The sequence below is a fragment of the Balaenoptera borealis genome (assembly GCF_965194805.1).
Source record: "Balaenoptera borealis genome assembly, chromosome: 3".
NCBI classification, from domain to species: domain Eukaryota; kingdom Metazoa; phylum Chordata; class Mammalia; order Artiodactyla; family Balaenopteridae; genus Balaenoptera; species Balaenoptera borealis.
In genome coordinates this window covers 146,287,314-146,304,990 of record NC_138866.1, presented here as the reverse complement: position 1 = coordinate 146,304,990, position 17,677 = coordinate 146,287,314, and the positions used below count along the sequence as shown (strand labels likewise).

Below are 17,677 nucleotides of genomic sequence, written 5' to 3'. Positions count from 1 at the left end.
TGCACATTTCTGCTCCATCAGGTTAGTTTGTCCTGCCCAGGGTGGTTCAGTGTGGATTGAGTAGACAGTGGACAAGCCCTGTTCTTCCCACAGCCGTCCTTCAGTGACACTGCTTTCCCTTCTTGGCGCATGTGCTCTGAAGAGCTGAGCCTTCTTTTTTTGGCCCTCATGTGGAAGGAATAATTGCCTTTCATCTGGAAAAGTTCCAAGGACTTCTTGGCCCTCCTCCCTCTCTTGCTTCCTCTGTCAAACACCCACCACGTGGAAAACTCTGCAGCAGGTGATGAGGGGGATTTAAGGAAGGACCAGTGTGAATCCACCCCTGGGGCTCACTGTGGGAGATCAGACATGGGAATAAATCCTACAATACAAGAGGGGATCCTCTCTCAATGAGAGGGCTCCAGAAGCTACAATATAGAAATCAATCCTGTTGGGAGGACCTGAGAGAGCTTTGAAGAAGAGGTGGCTTTTGAGCTGAGCCTTGAAAGATGAGGACACTATGGGCATGTGGAGGTAGGGAGAGGGCATTCTAGGAGGAAGGGATCACATGAACAAAGGCATGGTGAAAGGAGTGGATCCAACTGGGATCCAATAAAGTGGATCCTTTATTTGAAGGATCAAATAAAGTTAGAAACAAAGCTGGGCCAGATTCTGAGGAACCTCCATGATTGGGCTAATGAGTTTGGCTTTATTCTGTAGGTGATGGGGGGCTCTTGGGGGTTTGGGGAATGACCCGATCTAAGGTGTGTGTCAGGAGGAAATCACAGCCCCCACTATCTCTGCTGGCTGATCCTTGCTCTGTGAAGTTCCCATGGTGATCAGGTCCACCTCCTCCATTACAGCAGGAGCACATGCTCCTAGAGCATTTGTCTGCCTCTGCAGGGAGATTTCACCCACTGGGGTGTACACTGGGCTTGCCCATCCTTGGGTCTCCCTCACCCACGAGCACCTACCATAACTACTTCCTCTAAAAATGGCTGTCTGTTGAAGGTTGAGCCCAGGCCGGGCATGGTGCGCAGCAGAAGTGTGAACAAACAAATCATGTCATTCAAGGCTCACAATCGTCCTGGGAGGGGCACCGTTACTAGTCCCATTTTTAGAAAGGATACCGAGGCTCAGCATGGGTAAATGACTTACCGTAAATCCCACAGCCAGGGAGTGGCTGAGCCAGAATTCAAACCCAGTTTAGTCTGACTCCAAAACCAGTGCTCCTAACCAATTCTCTGCTTCCCATGCCCGTGCCAGGATGCTGAGGATGCAGCCTGTCACGGGTTTGTTCTTGTCACCCAAAGACCTTTGACAATCTGTGGCCTCAGCTTAAAAGCACGATTCAAAGAACGGACATTGGTTGTGTGCCTCCTACATGGGGAGGCTTTGCATTTTGACTCGAAGCACCAAGGCACCTCGGTGCTGTAGAATAACACCCCACGAGAGGCAGAGAGCTTGCTCTCTGAGCCCCTCACAGACCTCTCTGACTCCTGACTTGTTCGAGAATAGTCGGCGAAGAGGCGCAAACATCGACATGAGATGGTGTTGCCCCCACCCCGTTCCCGTTTCCTCCCTTTCCAGCTGTCCCTGGCGTGTCCCCAGTTCTCTGCCAGCTGTTCCTGGCTGTGTGACTGTGCCCTGCAAGGCTGTCAGGATTATGGTGCCCAACAGCCTCCCGACAGGATGCCAGAGCAGCGAGCTTCATGAAAGCGCCTTCTAGGGATTCATACCATCTGCTGCCTCCCAGCTGCTCCCAGTCAGGGTTTCTTCAATGACATTGTCCTCACAAGAAAGCTACCTTTCCCTTTTTAACAAAGTGATCTCCTTTTTTAAAAAGCTGTGATAAAATACACATAACATAACATTTACCATCTTAACTATTTTCAAGTTCATATATTTTACAGTTCAGTGGCATTAAGTGCATTCACATTGTTTCTTAACCATCACCACTATCCATCTTTAGAACACTTTTCATCTTGCAAAACTGAAATTCTGTACCCATTAAACAATAACTCCCATTTCCCCTCCTCTTCCCTCCCCCAGCCCCTGGCAACCACCATTCTACCTTCCGTCTCTACGAACTGGACTACTGTCTTTCCTTTTGAGGAGGCAAATATATATCCGTAACTGGAAAAATATCTAGAGATCTTTGCATGCTATTTCTATTGGACAGGTTCCATGTTTTTCTGGACTGTTTTGTATATCCAAGGAGGCCTTCACATACTCAGGGCTCTCCCGGGTACCACCTGGCCTCCAGCATCCTGGGACGCCTTCACATACCCCAGAGAGGAGCTGCATCTTCATGGGGTTGGGCTCTAAAGCCGCACACAAGATGGAAACCAGGTATGATCAAAACTCGCCTTGAAAATCACTTAGGAAGGTGTCATGGCGGAGGCCCCCCACATTCTCTCCTAAAGAGTTGAACACAATCATCTTTCTTCCATTACTGGGTGGGACTGTTGTTTGTTTATCTGAGCAGCAGATGAATTGCTTGTTAGGAGGGCCATGTTGGATGAGAAATACATGTCATGAAACACTAGATACAAGTGTGGTGCCTCAAAATGCTCTCACTCTGAGAGAAACGAGGGAACAGAGGCCAATTCTGGGAGCAGCAAATTTGAGCCCCGTGTCTCTGGCTCACTGGGAACACAGACCCATCAGCGGAATGCCTGCAGAATTTCTTACTAAAGCATGCTCTCTCCCAGTGACCGCCACTGCACTGTAGCTGAGCCTCCAACCCAGGAGAGCCTGATGCCAATTTCCCTTGATGGAAAAATTCACTCACAGCTGCACAATCAGCTGTACGAGGGCAAGGAAATAGGGCTCTCTGCATCACATGACGAGCAGACATCACTTTCTCCGACCTAGCTTGTGGGCTTTCCGGAAAGTCAGGGAAAACTTTTAATTTCTCCTTTTGTATTCCCTACTGTGTCCAATAGTAGAATAGTCCACGTAGAATAGTCCAATTATGGAAAACTATTTACTGACTTGGAAACATGTTCACCCTATCTCATAAAGCTCAAAAAGCAAGTTGCAAAATAATATGTAGAATGCAATTCCATTCTGTTCTTACGTATACCTATTCACAGAAAAAAGACCAGAAAAATATATAGAAATTTAACTCTCGTCATTGTTGGGAGGAGAGTTTATAGTAGATTTTAATTTTTTCCATTTTGAGCATTTTTATTTCCTAAACTTTCTATGCTGTTCTTTATTATTTTTTAAAGGAAAAATGTTTCTAAAGATAAAATGAAATTTTATATCCTTTAAAAAAATCTACATTCAAGACAATCGCACTAGAAAATAAGCTCCAATCCTGCCAGACCGTTAGGAGAACTGGAGTTTGTGGGTCAAAGCCAACGGACTCCCCAGTGACCAAGGTGACAGCCAATTAGGGTTGGTGTGGGGAGGTGGGGAGGAGTGTCTCAGGGAAGAAGGGAGGAGGGAGACAGTTCTCTATGTGTTAGAAGTCTTGGAAACCTGTTGGGAAACAGAATTTTCTTCTGTCACAGTGAGTGTTCAACAGACTCTGGGCCCAAGGTCTTTCCAGCTCATGGCTCCCTCTCCTGAAGGTGGCCCTGACTCCGAGCCAAGGAATCCCCATGAAGTTCAAGGGCATGGTGTGCAGGAATAAACAGGGCTTTACACACCCCCCCTGAAGGACAGGCCCCAGACTGGGTAACAAGCCCCGGTGCTTCTCTTTCTTATGCTAGATGTCAGGGTCTGGTCTGGGAAATTCCTCTTCTCTCGGGGCATAGTGCACGGAATAGCCAGGAAACCATGAACTTTATAATCAGATAGTCATGAGTGCAAGTCCTGACCCTACCACTTACCAACTTTGCCTCAGTTTCACTATCTATAAAATAGGGATAATTAGACCTACTTCATAGAGCTTCCTGCTGACTCAGCATGAAGTGTGTGTACATGGGGAGTTTGGTTCAGGTCATGGGAGGGCATTTATATCCTTTGTACTCAACTTGCCCAGTCTCTGGTTAGCTTACACGCACTGACCTATTGGAAGATATATCACTTATTTAATCTGCCTTCCCTGATAGAACTTCCTTTATATCTTACAAATGAAGCATAGATCTAAAATATAACAGCAAGTCAATTAAGGATGCCATAGGCTGAATTTTATCTCTCCCCCCACCCCAAAAGAGATGTTGAAGCTCTAACCCTCAGTACCTGTGAATGTGACCTTATCTGGAAATAGAATCTTTGCAGATATAATCAAGTTAAGATGAGGTCATTACAATGGTACAGTAGGCTTGCTGCAGTTTCTAGGTGTGTCGGGAGACTTGTGCTAGCTTCAAGGTGGCAGGGAACATAAGGCTCTTGTTGCATCCCTCAGGTCCCTGCCTGCTCCAAGCTTGTATGACTACCTTAAGAGCATAAGTGGGCAGGAAAGCAGCTGAGGAACTTCAGTTTGGGCAAGAGGAGGCAGTCACATGATCATCCAACCCACTGCTACAAAACGTCAGGTTCTGAGACACCAGGAATGGGCCCGGGGATATTCACGATGAACAGCTTCGAGAGTGTTTCGAGAGCACTTGCTCCGTGCTACGTACCTTGGTTTAGCTATGTTATCTTGCTTTATCCTCCCAATAAACTTATGAGGGGAGAGTCATTATACCCAATTTGCAGATAAGAAAACTGAGACATGCAAGACTAATCAACTATGGCAAGGTCACACCACTGGCGAGTTGGTCAAACTGGGCCTGGAGCCCTTTGACCTGACTCCACCCCTGGAAGACAGTGGTCTGATGGATTTCCTGGTGAGTCCAAGTGCTAGATGTCATCAGGAGGGGAACTGGGAATAAAATGTAGGTGAAAATGTGCTGGACTCTCCACCACAAAGGAAAGACAAGGTGGAGCTGGAGTTCAAGGAAGGCCCAGAGTGGGCGGGGCCTGAGAGGACAGGTGCAGAGCTGGGCGGGGGTAATGTTGCTCAGTGTGGACAGTGAAGGCGCAGAAGAGCTGCCCACTGAGGTCTTCAGGATCATGAAGACGCTGAGCTCTGAGGCCAAGGAAACCTCGTCTTTCTCTCTGTCCTCTCCCCGGTGCCTGGCCTACCTCCTACCATGTCGTGGGTAGTGCTGGGACCCTGCAGCTTGAAAGATGTACAGGAAATGAGATGAAAGACAGCCCATGGCCCATGTTGGGTGGCCCAATGATAGAATTTGAAGCTCCAAAGGTGGTAGAACTTAAAAATGTAAATTTATTTCTAGAAGCAGCTGCTCCTCAAGACATTCGAGTCATCATGAACTACTAAGGAAAGCTTGGAAGGGAAGTGGCCATTCCTCTCCTCAGCTGGGTCCCGCTGATGGCAGAACATCAGCTGGCCCAGGTGACTATGCAGAGTCCCTGGGCCCTGGCCGGGGTGGGATGGGGCTACTGAGGTGTCTGGGCCAGTGGGGACTGTTCTTAGACAGCCGCCATGTTCAGGAGATAGAGCACTGGGAGCTGGGAGACTGGGCCCTAGTTCCAGCTCTAACAGCCACACCTGTAGCCAGGACATACTCTTTTCTAGGTCCCAGCTTTCATATCTATGACAAGAGAAAGATGCACCACACAATGGCTTTCAAAAGACATAAAATCAGAGTTGTTCTCATAGAACCTGACACAGACCCTCACAATCACTGCCCCTCTCAACTCACTTCTGTGGCCCCTGAGGGGTGTCAGAGACACCCGCCCCCCATGCCAACTCCCTGTGGAGCATGGTTTGAAAAGCACTGGATTGAAGTCACTCAGCAGACTTTGACGGAGCACCTACTGCATGTTAAGCATTTTCTAGGTGTTGGAGATAGAAGACGATCAAGACAGACAGGGCTCCTGTCCCATGCAGCTTTTGTTCTTGGAGGGGCTGGGAAGGGGGCAGACAACCACCAAGGAAAACAACCAAGCAGAAACTTTTAGATAGTGATAAGCTACAGAGAAAATGCAACAAAGGATTGCTGGGGTGTTGGGGTGGAGGTGTTCATCTTCTTGAAATTGGGTGGCCAATTTAAAGGCTTCACCGAGGAGGTGACATTTGGACCTGAATGACCAGAATGAACCAGCCACGCAAAGTCATGTGGGAAGGACGTCCAGGCAGGGGAGACCACGCGGGCAAAGGCCCTGAGGTGGGAATGAAGTGGGAGGCCAGTGGCTGGAGGGTGGTGGGTGAGGGGAGAGTGAATCGTGGATGCTGAGACGGCGGGGAGACCAGCTCCTGAAGGCCTTGGGCCAAAGAAGGGGATTGGGCTTTATTCTTAGTGTGAGAGGATCACATCTCTACGGCCTTCTAAGAGCCTCTGCAATCCCCAGAGGGCTGAGGCGGGCGTGATTGCTACCTGCATCTAAGGGTAGGTCATCCCACAGGGTACTTGCAGTGACTGAGGAGTAGTCCGGACTAGTTGCCAGTTTCCAGCCATCGAAGTTGCCTGAGCCTTATCTGGTGTATATAAGAGTTTTGCTGACCCCCGTGGGTAAAGCCCCGGTGCCCCCAGGCACTGAGAGGGCAGAGGGAGCTCCTGAGAGAAGAGCGATGGAGGCCGAGGTGGGTCGAGGGGGCAGTAGGAGGCCAGGGCTCTGAGTCAGTGCTAGGAGCTTCCTTGACTAACAAAGCCACTCCAATCCCCAACCCGGCTACATACCAGTCCTCTCCCCCAGGGATGGGTTTGAAGACAATCTAAGCAATCAGGTTCCCTCACACCAGGGGGACCCTGTCTCTTAAAACATCACCAAAGCAAGTTACAGCAGAAGCCACTGCAGGCTGGGCTTAGGAAGCAAGTAGGAATCCCAGAATGAGGCTGCCCTAAGGGGAATTAAGGGCTGAGGAAAGGGCTGAAGAAGCCCCCTGGCTGGGCTGTGTGGGCCTGGGTGGGGGTGATGCCCACCGATGGAGTGGTGAGGACAGGGGACAGAGACAGGTAGGTAGGTAGGCAGGGCACCTCTTTGCTCAGCTCTGGGGCTGCCATTCCCCCCTGGGGATGCTACTCACTGAGACTTCTGGGAGACTGGTGCCCCCTGGAGTCGGACAGCCAGTAGCGCACACAGGGTTAGGCCTGCAGCCAATGGGGTAGGAGGGGGGTGTGTGGAGCCGGCAGGGCAGCCAGGTCTGGAGAGAGAAAGTGTTCCGAGGCAGGACTCAGCCAAGGAGCCAGGGCCCCACCCTCCGGAAAACCACACTGAATGTTCTACCTCTCTCCTCATTCTTCTTTTAAATCCAGGAAAATAAGGAACTAAAATGAGCTTCCAACATGACCAACCTTTAAACGGAAGGTAGCAGGTAGGAGGTGGGAAAGGAGAGGTTGGGTCCAGCCTCACCCTGGGGGTGGAGAGGGCTTGTCGGGTCAGTGACTGCGTTTGAAGTTTAGGGTTTTAAGCTCTACTTGGTGGGGTCTCCCTTGTCCCGGGTTGGCCCTGGGGCCCTGGTGCAGCAGCCTCATTCCTGCTGCAACATCAGACCTGGCTGACTGCCTAGATCAGCATCTCTAGACTGAGTCCCTCACTCTGCCCTAGGGAAGAAGAGTTCTCTGGTCACATTCAATGTGAGGAACTTGATGGAGATTTCCAATGCCCCTTAGCATATTGAGAAGTCCTGCAAGAAAGGGGCACTTTTTATTCTGTTTAACCCTTAGGGATGAGATCCTTTTTACATGCAATGCTATTGACATCCCTGGAAGGAATGTTCTACTTTGGGGAACACCTGCCTAGCTTTTTCTGCCTCTTGGGACAAATGTACTTTAATCCAGGGTCAAGGACAATTGTGTTATGGAAGAAGGGCCCCTGTCTCAAGCAGGAGAGGGGAGGCAGGCTTCCACTTTCTCACTCCCGTAAAGGACAAAGGTGAGGCGAGAGGCTGTAGTTCTGTCTGCAGGGAAGGGAGGACAAGTCACCTTGAGAGGCAGGGCTAGAGGGAGGGGCTTAGAACCAAATGCAACAAGAGGAACTCTTTTGGCCTTTAAACTAGGGGTTCAGAATCAGGACTGCATTAGAATCACCTGGGGAGATCTTGAAAAACACAGATTACTAACCTGCCCCCCACTACCAACAATCTCTGGGGGCACATGAGGCCTGGGAACCCTTGTTTCTCAAAAGCTCCTTGAATGTTTCTGATTCTAGGGACAGAGGTTACCTCTGGTGACAGCCTTCCAGGCCCCTTTTTCAGCGCCTCGTAAAACTGGCAAACATCTGCTACATCCCTGAGTCATCCTAAAATCCAGGTATTCCCCTGAACCATCTGAATAAACAGGTCAAAGTGAGGGGAGGAGGAAGGGAGCACCCTTGATGGGGAAGGGAAGTAGCAGGGGGAAGGTCAGGGATCCAGGGTTTGTTGGGGAAAATACCCCTACATATGACCCAGGGTGGTGGCCAGGACAAGGAAGCCCAGGTTTCCTGAGAGAGATGGGAGTCTGGGCTCCCTCCTTGCCTTGGACATTTCTCTTCTAAAGGGTTTTCTTCCCAAAAGCAACCCTGGGGCCAGCAAGGACCCTGGAAGGACAGAGTCAGAAGGTGGCCCAAGGGTGGGCAATGGGTGGTCCCAGGACAAAATGCTTCCACAGTTGGATGGGATGGCACAGTGTTTCTGTGACCTAGCACCTCCTATTACTGGTTGGGATGTGACATATGCTGTGGAGGGAGGAGCCTCAGCAGCCTGGTTAAAGCCGTGGCTCTGCCAACAGCAGCCTGTGCCCTCCCCGTCCAGGGCCCTCCCCTCTCTGGGACTCAGTCTCTTCACCTGCATGATGAAGGAGCCAGGTGACTTAAACGTCTCCTCAGTCCCCCTGTGCTCTAATGCTTCATGATTCTGAGAAGGTTCAGGGAAGTTTGCTGATTTCCCAAGTCCACCCATTTGGCTAGTGGCTTTCAGTTAGGCCTTAATTTGTTGTGATTTCAACTCCATGTGGTTGAGTAATGGTTCCATTTTAAAGAAAGGAAAATGGAGGTATTCAATGACGTGCCTGCACTGAGATAAGTCTCCAGGTTCCCGATCCTGATTTGGTCCTCTATTCAGCAGCTTCCTCAGTTCTGATGTCCCATTCCTACCTCCCTTCCCCCATGGGGATCCCGCTCCTGGGACTGTCACAGCTCAATGGCTGTATCTGCAGTTCCCTCTAGAGGGCGCTGCTGCCTGGTGCGGTAACCTGACCCTAGCAGGCACTGGGAACCTGAGGTCCTGGCTTCTGGCTTTCTTGGGATAGAGTGGCAAAGTGGAGGATGCCTGTTTGGGTGTTGCTGGCACTTTCCTTGTCAAGAATTGAAAGGAATTTAGAGTGCAGTGGTCCACTGGTTTGTTCATTCATTCATTCAGACTGTCTGTGCCCAGCACTGGCTTGGGCACAATGCACATCAGATACAAGAGAGTCCTGCTTGGGCTTCACAGGCACCCCCAGAAGGCAACATCCTGGACAGTAATTTCTCACTGGATCTCGATCTGTGAGGGCAGGGCTTAGTATCTCCATTTTACAGATAAGGAACCTGAGGCTCAGAGAGGTGAAACAATTTCCCCACATCACACAGCCAGTCAGTGCCCAGTTCATGTGACTCCAAGTCAGTGCTCTTCCCCCTGCACACACTGGAGGATGCACACATTGGGCTTCTTGCTGAAGCTAACCCTTCTCCCATCTTCTCACCCCTTGCTGGGAGCTGTGTGTGTGAGGAGTTGCTGACCCTGCACCCCCAGAAGCAGAAGGCATTATTGTGGCAACCGTGTCCCAAACAGCAACCTTCTTTGACCTCATGATCACATGTCCGTACCTGCTGATACTTTCCATAGTGGGCCCTTTAAAAACCTCAGATAATCCTAACAGCTGCTATTTTATTGTAGGTCTACTTTGTGTCAAGTCCTTTATTTGCTTTATCTTGAATTCTCTCAACTGTCCCACAAGCCCAATTTCACAGGTGCAGAAACTGAGGCTCAGAGAAGATGACTTGTCTAAGTGCTCATAGTTCGGATTTCAACCTGTATCTGGGCCACCAAAGTCCAAGTTCTCTCTACTTTACCTCTGTGCCCCTGGCTCTTTCTTCATTTGTTGTCTCCTCTTTATTGACCGCCAAACTCTCCCTTCTTGCCCTCCTACCTGCAGCTTACCTTCCTGCTGTTACACACAGTTGGGCATGGCCTGACCCAATGACTAAATGAAGATCTGGAGCAGAGTTTCTTAATCTTGGCACTAGGGGCATTTTGGGCTGTATAATTCTTTCTTGTTGAGGAGAAGGCACTGTTCTGTGCATTGTAAATGTTTAGCAGCATCCCTGGTCTCTACCCACTAGATGCCAGTAGTATCGCCCCTCTGTTGTCCCACGGTGACAACAAAAATTGTCTACAGGCACGACCAAATGTTCCCTGGGGGGCAAAATAGCTCCCCAGTTGAGAACCACTGCTTTATAGAAATGAAGGGTCAGGGTCAAGTTGATTATAACCTGTCTTCCCCATTAGACCATGAGTGGCTGGAGGGCAGGAAGAGTGAATTGTTTTATTCACTGCTGTGTTACCCACACCTAGTGCCATGCCTGGCATGTGACAAGTGCTGCTGAAAGAAGAATGAATGAATGAATGAATGAACAAGTAGTTTCCACGGACATGGTATGTTTCAGGATGAGGGCCTGAAGGCCTAGTTTCCCTTCCAGATCCTCACTGACCTGCACTGGGCTGGCCTGGAGCACAATACCTTTTCCTCTCTAGGCCTTGGTCCCCTTTGCCATCTCTTAAATAAGGGTCCTCACTGGCCCTGAAGCCCTGGACATCTGTGGTCTGGGAACTGCCATGTTCCACCTCAGAGGCCCAGAGTCCAGGGGTTGAGGAGAGGGGCCGTCTCCCCGGCTGGACATTGAGATCTGCCCAGTCTTGAGTTTCTCCTTCCTCCTCTTGCTCCTCAAGTCAAATCAATTACAGAGAGACGGGAAGTGCCCCCCCCCCCTCCTGCCCCAAGACCGTATGCAGCAGAGGTGGCTCCTTTTTTGGGTGTGTGTCTTAAAAGGAAAAACATGTAACCTCAAAGGTAACCAAATATCCAAATCACGGTGCCCAGCACCACACACCCCAAACCCACCTATTCATGAGTTTAACAAAAAGCTTCTTTAGGATACACTGTAAGGCCATTGAGAGGGAGAAAAGTCGCCTCTTACACGCCCAGGCCAGCCCACAGGGCCGCCCTCCCAGCACACACATACACACACACATACTCGGCCGCTTACAAGAAGGCTCTGAGTTTTTAAAAGTAAACTCTACGTTTCCGTTCTTGCCCTGGACTCAACTTTTGAAAAAAGGAACCGTTTTACCATTTTCCCTACAAATTCTCATCTCTCTGGTCCTCCCTTTGCCTCAATCCCGCTCCCTCCCTCTACCCTTACCCTTGCCCACCCCCAGCAGCCCATCCTCTGCAGTCTCCACTCCAGCTCCCACCGTGCCCAGGGGCCCAGACCCCCTGCCAGGGAGGGGGTTGTCCTGTTAGTTCAGGGGAAGGAGAGCAGCCGCCCCAGGGGAGATGCCACACAGACAGCCCAACCTTTGCCCCCTGGAACAGGGCTTTCTTAAGGAAGGAGGGTGGTAGTAAAGCTCCCATCAGGACCCAAAGCATGGCCCAGAGGCAGCCTGGTGACAGCAGGAGAGGACGGCTCCCAGCTCCCATTTCAAGATGTGTTCCCATCCACAGACCCCCTTTACCAGGGCAGTCCATTAGCCCTGTCCCTTCTCCTGCTCCTCAAGCAGGCATGCCCTCTTCCTTGAACTTGCCCTTCACTCCCACCTCCAGCTTACGTCCCTCGCTGCCTCTACTCCCATGATACTTAAGGGTTTTGTTCCTATAGGGGCAGCAAGGATGCCCCAGCGCCCGCCAGCTGGAGCCACGAGGCAGGAATTTCTCAGAGACAGAAATATCATCAGGATCAGAGTCTTTCAAATTCTTTTGATCACAACCCGCAGTAAGAAATACATTATACAAATAACAAATTTGTGTCTATTTGTGTGTATACATATATATTATCAACATATATATACTTATGTAGACCTGCATAAGTATGTATCAGAAAGAAAAGTTTCCAGAAGCAATACTTACCTTTACGACATGGGAGGCACTATGAGATTATTCTTTCCTATTTCATTAAACCTCCACGAAATTGGTTTCAAAACCGGCAGTTGGACCACTCCTGTTCTAGATGTTCATGTGGGAGTGGACTAAAAATGACACTCCGAACAGGGTCCTGCGGGTCCTGCGGGCTTCCCCTGGCTCAGCTGAGGTCTTCCTAGTATCCAACAAGAAGGACCTTGGGGAGACCAAGTTCTAGAAGGGATCATTAAAAAAATCCACACCAAAAGTTGGGCACACGGTCTTTTACTAAGACAGAACTGGGACCCCAAAGGGGCCTAGAAACCTTGACAAAGGGGCCTAGGAAACCTTGACAAAGTCATGTAGCTAGTAGTTGGCCGAGCCGGGATTTGAACCCGGGTCTGCCTTGGCCGGCAGGCTGCCCACCCACATGGCTCTTCCCCACCAGCTCAGCAGGTGAGCTCTCTCTTGGACTCCCTCTCCGACTGGGGAGTCTGACAGGCCATTCTGGGTCCGTGAGGATGGAGAGTGCCCCATCTTGGCAGGCGGGGGTACGGGCTGCCTGGGATAGGAGTGTGTGTGTGAGAGGGTGACAGGGGCAAAATGTGTGCCTGGGTGTGAGGAAGGGCGTGGGGACAGGTGTGGCTCACACCAGACAGCGCAGGAGCTCACCCCTCAAGCGCACAGACTTCCTCCAAAGAAGTAAGAATATATGCTGTTTTCCCCTCTGGATTCTTTGCTCTTGTGTTGATCATAGGGCTTTCAGATAATAAAGGAATAATGCCAACTTAAGTATGATTTTCACTGAAAATTCTAGGAAAGAAAAACTTCTACTTAAGATTAAAATCAGTATTAATAATAATATCGAACAGCTTTGAGTACTTGTCCAGTGGCAGACACTGTGCTAAGAGCTTTGCTTGGGTCACATCACAGCTTCCGTTTATTGAGGACCCGCTATGGGCCAGCACTGAGCACAGAGCCTGGCACCTAAGCGGTGCTTAGTAGATGTCAGAAAATGAATAAATGAATATACCAGGCGTTTAGCTAGCAACTGCACAGAAATACATCTAATTTAAACACAACTTAACGTAACCTGAAGAATTCCAGCATTTCTCTGAGAGAGACTTTCTTCCTTTTGATAATTCCTCCATCCAAAACTTCTTAAACTGGAGAGATCTTTTGTTCTGTAATTTTTTCTTTCAGGTTAGAAGCGTCTCCCCAGCCCCACACTCCCACCCCTAACAAGCCTTTGGCTTTTCTCCCCCATTGCTTTTCCATTCCTGAGTAGTCTCTTCCTGGCTCAGTGACTGACAGGCCAACGTGCCAACATGGATCTTCACAGAGCCTCCTAAGCCCCTTTGCCCCTTCTCCTTGGCAGCCCAGAAGGCAAGGAAGAGAGAGGAGGATTTGATCCCAGACCTCCAGACACTTCAATCAGGACTAGCGATCAACTATGGCCTCAGAAAACCTAGATTCTAGTCCTACCCCTACCCCTAAGTCACAGTGCAACCTTTAGTGAATCATCACACCGTTCTAGGTTCACTTTCACTTAGCATGAGATGAGATGAATGTGTTTCAGACTGTCAGCTACCCGCCCACGGCAGCATCCAGGAACCAAAATGCCACACTAACCCAGTTCAGCTTTGCATCTTCCTCCCTTCCCTCCTGGTAGCCAGCCACCCCCGCAGAACTGGAATTTACGCATCAATCAACATGCAGAGACCTGGGCTCCTTAGTGGTGAAACCCTAGAAGAACCCCATCAGAACCCCGCTATGACTGCAAGGAGGAGAATGATGAAAAAGTTTGGGTTGGATCCTGTCCCCCAATAGGAGATGACTCTCACCCCTACAGTTTGCTGTAGCCTAGAATGTGGGTTCCATTGGCATTGACAACTGCCTACCCAACCCCAGGGGTAGAAAGGGTTCCTGCTCCACCATCACTGGCTTCTTCGGCAGAGGGATCCAGAGATGGAAAGGCAACCCATGGCCATGTGTCCTCCCCTCCCCTCCTGTTCCTTGAGAAATGCCCCTTCTTGGTGGCATGTTCAGAGCGCTGCTCTTGTCTCCCTTGCTGGCAGCTCAGGAGCCCTGCCCCAAGCTCTGCCAATTAATTCCTCCTGGCTTTCCCCCACCCCTCCGGGTGCCCAGTGGCCATGGAAGTGGGACCAAAGGGTTCTCTCAGCCTCTACTTAGGCACCTGTTGGGTATCTGACACACTGCCGTGTCATTTCGTTTATTCCTCAGACACTCTGCTGCTGAAGAGGCCTCCTCCTTCCCCACTGACAGAGGGCAGGCCAAGGCTCAGGAAGATGAAGCAACTCCCCCAGCTCAAAAATAGCACAGCGGGATTTGGACCCACAGTTTCCTGACCCCGGAGCTGCTACTCTGTCCACTATGGCTCCTCCCAGACCCTGGGGCTTGAAAAGTGGGTCCCTTAATTCTGGGGACCAGGAGGCAAGAGCCCCTCCTCACGTGTCCCTTCGCCCCATTCACTCTGAGTCTGCAACAGCCAGAAAGTTTGCTCAAGTCCACTGGGGACGCAGCCGGGGGACGTCGGGGGCCCCCAGCGCACACCTCCCCGGGGGGTGGGGGGAGACGGAGGCAGCGCAGCCTCCAGCACAGAGGGGGCAGCCACAGCACCGCTCCCGGCTCGCCGGGCGCCCTGGGAGAGCCTCTCTCTGGAGGGCAGGAGACGGTTACCTTGAAGAGTTGGGCTCCCTTCTCCAAGAACTTCAGTCCCGTACACTTGGCGAGGCAGCGGGGTCTCCTGGGGCCAGGAGGCCCGGGTCTCGCCGCGCAGAGGGGGAGACGCTCTGGGAGGGCGCTGCGCACCCCTCCTCCTGCCGGCGTCCTGTCCGCAGGTCCCCTCGGGCGGTGGCCGCAGCGGCAGCGTCTGGGTTGCGGAGTCCCGGCCGGCCTAGGGAAGGGACACTGAAAGGCGCCCGGAGCCCCCTGGCACCCGTGTCAGATGCCGGCCGGCGAGGGTGCTGAGAGAGAGACTTGAGCAGCGCCGCGCGCGTCCTCAGCTCTGCGAGGCCCCTCTGGAGCAGCGGGAAGGTAGGTGGGCGGGCGGGCACGGCGCGCGGTGACACATACATAGGGGCGGGCGGGGGAGGGGAAGGCCCAGGAGGGGGGCGGGAGGGGGCGAGCGCGAAGGGAAACCCCACCCCCGGGGGACCCGAGGGGCGGCCGACAAGGGGAGGGGAAGGCAGAGGCGTCTGGAGCGCGCTGGTCCCCAGCCCCGGACCGGCGCGCGGCTAGGGAAGCCGCCGGGCGCGCAGGGCGCGAGAGGAGCGCTCCCCGCCGCGGCGCGGCCTCGGCAGCCCCGGCGCCCGCGGGAGGACGGTGGCGCGGGAAGGGCTGGAGGGCCCGCGTCTGCAATGCGGTCGGCCGCTCCGCAGTCGGAGGGGCCCGGGAGGGCTGTACCCGCACTGGCAGCCCCTGCGGGCCCGGCTCCGCAGCCGCCGCGGCCGGACAGGGCTCCCCGGCGCCTGCGCGGGGGTCTGCAGCTGACGCCCCTCAAGATGCGATCGGGAGGGGCGCGGCCCCCTGCTCCCAGGCCACAGTTCGGAAGGACCTTCCTGAAGAGCTGGCTGAAAGTTTTCGGGGATGGGGTGCGGCGAGATAGCAGGGGAGTGCGGAGCGGGGCTGGGGGTGGCGGTGGGGAGGAAGTTAGAGGACAGCGGGGAGGCGTGCTGGGGGCTGGGAGCCTCAAGACCAAAGGCTGAGGGTTTTCAAAATCTAGGAGAGACCAAGGACATCTCAAATGAAGCAGGAATTCTCCAGTAGCTGCAGAGACCACCCTCCTTAATTTTGTTTCCACGCAAAAGAATAAAAGAACAGGTTTTGAAGACCTTCTGAGCTGGTTGCTTAATACACATTAATGTCTCATTTAATTTTCTCAAAGAGCCCAATGAGGTAAATATACGTAAATATTACAACTAATCTCCCCTTGCAAAAAAAAAAAAAAAAAAAAGATGTGAAAACTGAGGCTCAGAGAGTAATGTAGTTACCACTCAAGGTGGGGTTTGAATTCAAACCCAAGGTCATACTCTCTGCTGCTACACAAGCTTCTGGTTCAACCTTAGCACTTTGGGGGACCCAGGCTGGCTGGTGGCCTTCAGGGTCCTTATGGAGGAAGCTGCTGGTGATTGACACTAAGATTTAGTGGCCTTGGTCAGTGTGGTAGAAGCCGCTAGACCCCTCACTGGGCGGGGACTGAATGGAGAAGGACAAGAAGTGGGATCTTTGCAGGCTGCCCATTACAGAGATAACAGACCCAGCTTTTCCTTGGTTAAAAGGAGCCAGAGTGCCTCACTTTCCCCAGCGTGAGTCCTCTGGAATTGTGTGGGTATTTTACTGGCCATCTCTCCTGCGGGGCAGGACTGGCCCTGGCCCAGCACATTCTCTGGAGCTGCCCCCCACCCCTTCCCTGCACAGGACAGTGAAGCCTAGGGAGGGCGTGGTGCCCACTCCACCCGCTGGTCCGGGGAGCTGGGGTTAAGGTGTTCCATCGGTTGGTGGTTCTGGTTTCACCAGTGTTCTACCTGAGTCTGTTGGCTTCTCCGAGTCAGGTCTCTAAGTTGCAGAGCACTTTGGGCACTGCTGACAGGACAGTGACCAGAGCCCCTTAGGCGGAAACAGTGACTTTCAAAGAAATGGGATGAAATCTTATTAGTTACTGGCCCTAATGTCAGGACCAGGGGAAATGACCCTTCTAGAAAAAAACAATCTTTAAAATTCCAACAGGAGGGTCATGAATTCTCATGTCAGTATTCATTCATCAGATGCTCTTGGTGAGAACAAACCGCACCCTCACCTGTGAAATGGGGCCATATCTGACATATATCCCAGGACACGTGAGGTTAGTGAAGGACAATTCAATTCAAGGACAAATATTAATTAGGTAATTAATCTTTGTAATGAAGGGAGTGAATGTTTATTGATCATCTAGTTTGTAATGAAACTAAGAAGCATATAATAGGCACCTATTGTGTGCCAGACACTACTTGATACCACGGCCTGGCAGGTGGTTCTTATTCCCATTTTACACGCTAAGAAACTGAGACTAAGAGTCCACCCAGGTAGTGAATGAGTACAGGTTGGCATGACTCCACACTGCCTACCTTTACAGGCTGCAGAAAACCCAGCATGATGGGAAAGCATTTGGATACTTTAAAGACTGTGTTGAGAGAATCAAAGGACATGAGTGTCTGAAAGCCCTTGGTGGCATATGGACGTTCCCCTATTCAATGCAGGAGTCTACACAAGGGAACTCCTTGTGTAGTATTTCTGATCCTGGTCATCTCTCCTCTGCTCAAATACTTTGTAGCTGCCCACTGCCTTTTCCAGGCTGCCTGACCTGGTCTGCTGTCATGGGCAAGTTCTAACCTCTCACTGCTCAAGAGTAGTCTACAGACTAGCACAGTCAGCCGGGAGCTTGTTGGAAATGCAGACTCTCAGGCCCACCCCAGACTCAGAATCTGCATTTTAATAAGATCCCCCAGGTGTTTTCTACACCTGCTGATGTTTGAGAAGCACTGTGCTGGCATTGTTTAGCAGGTTTACTCATTACAGAACAAGAGAATCTCTGAACTAGGAAGGGCTCTTAGGGAATGTTGAGGACAACTTTTTCTGGGTCTTCACTCAGCCTGGGA

The 17,677-nt window shown here is 51.5% G+C and overlaps 1 protein-coding gene across 2 annotated transcripts in view; it reads right to left on the bottom strand.

Annotated features, from left to right (window-relative positions):
* Nucleotides 1-15,109, bottom strand: part of ACAN (aggrecan) — a 63,029-nt gene extending 47,920 nt beyond the window's left edge. Inside the window, exon 1 of one of the 2 annotated variants that reach the window (XM_082384301.1) lies at nt 14,721-15,109. The gene's annotated coding sequence lies outside the window, so the exon portion shown is untranslated. The remainder of the gene's footprint in view (nt 1-14,720) is intronic. The other variant, XM_082384302.1, reaches the window with a different exon arrangement.
* Between the last annotated feature and the right edge of the window lie 2,568 nt (nt 15,110-17,677).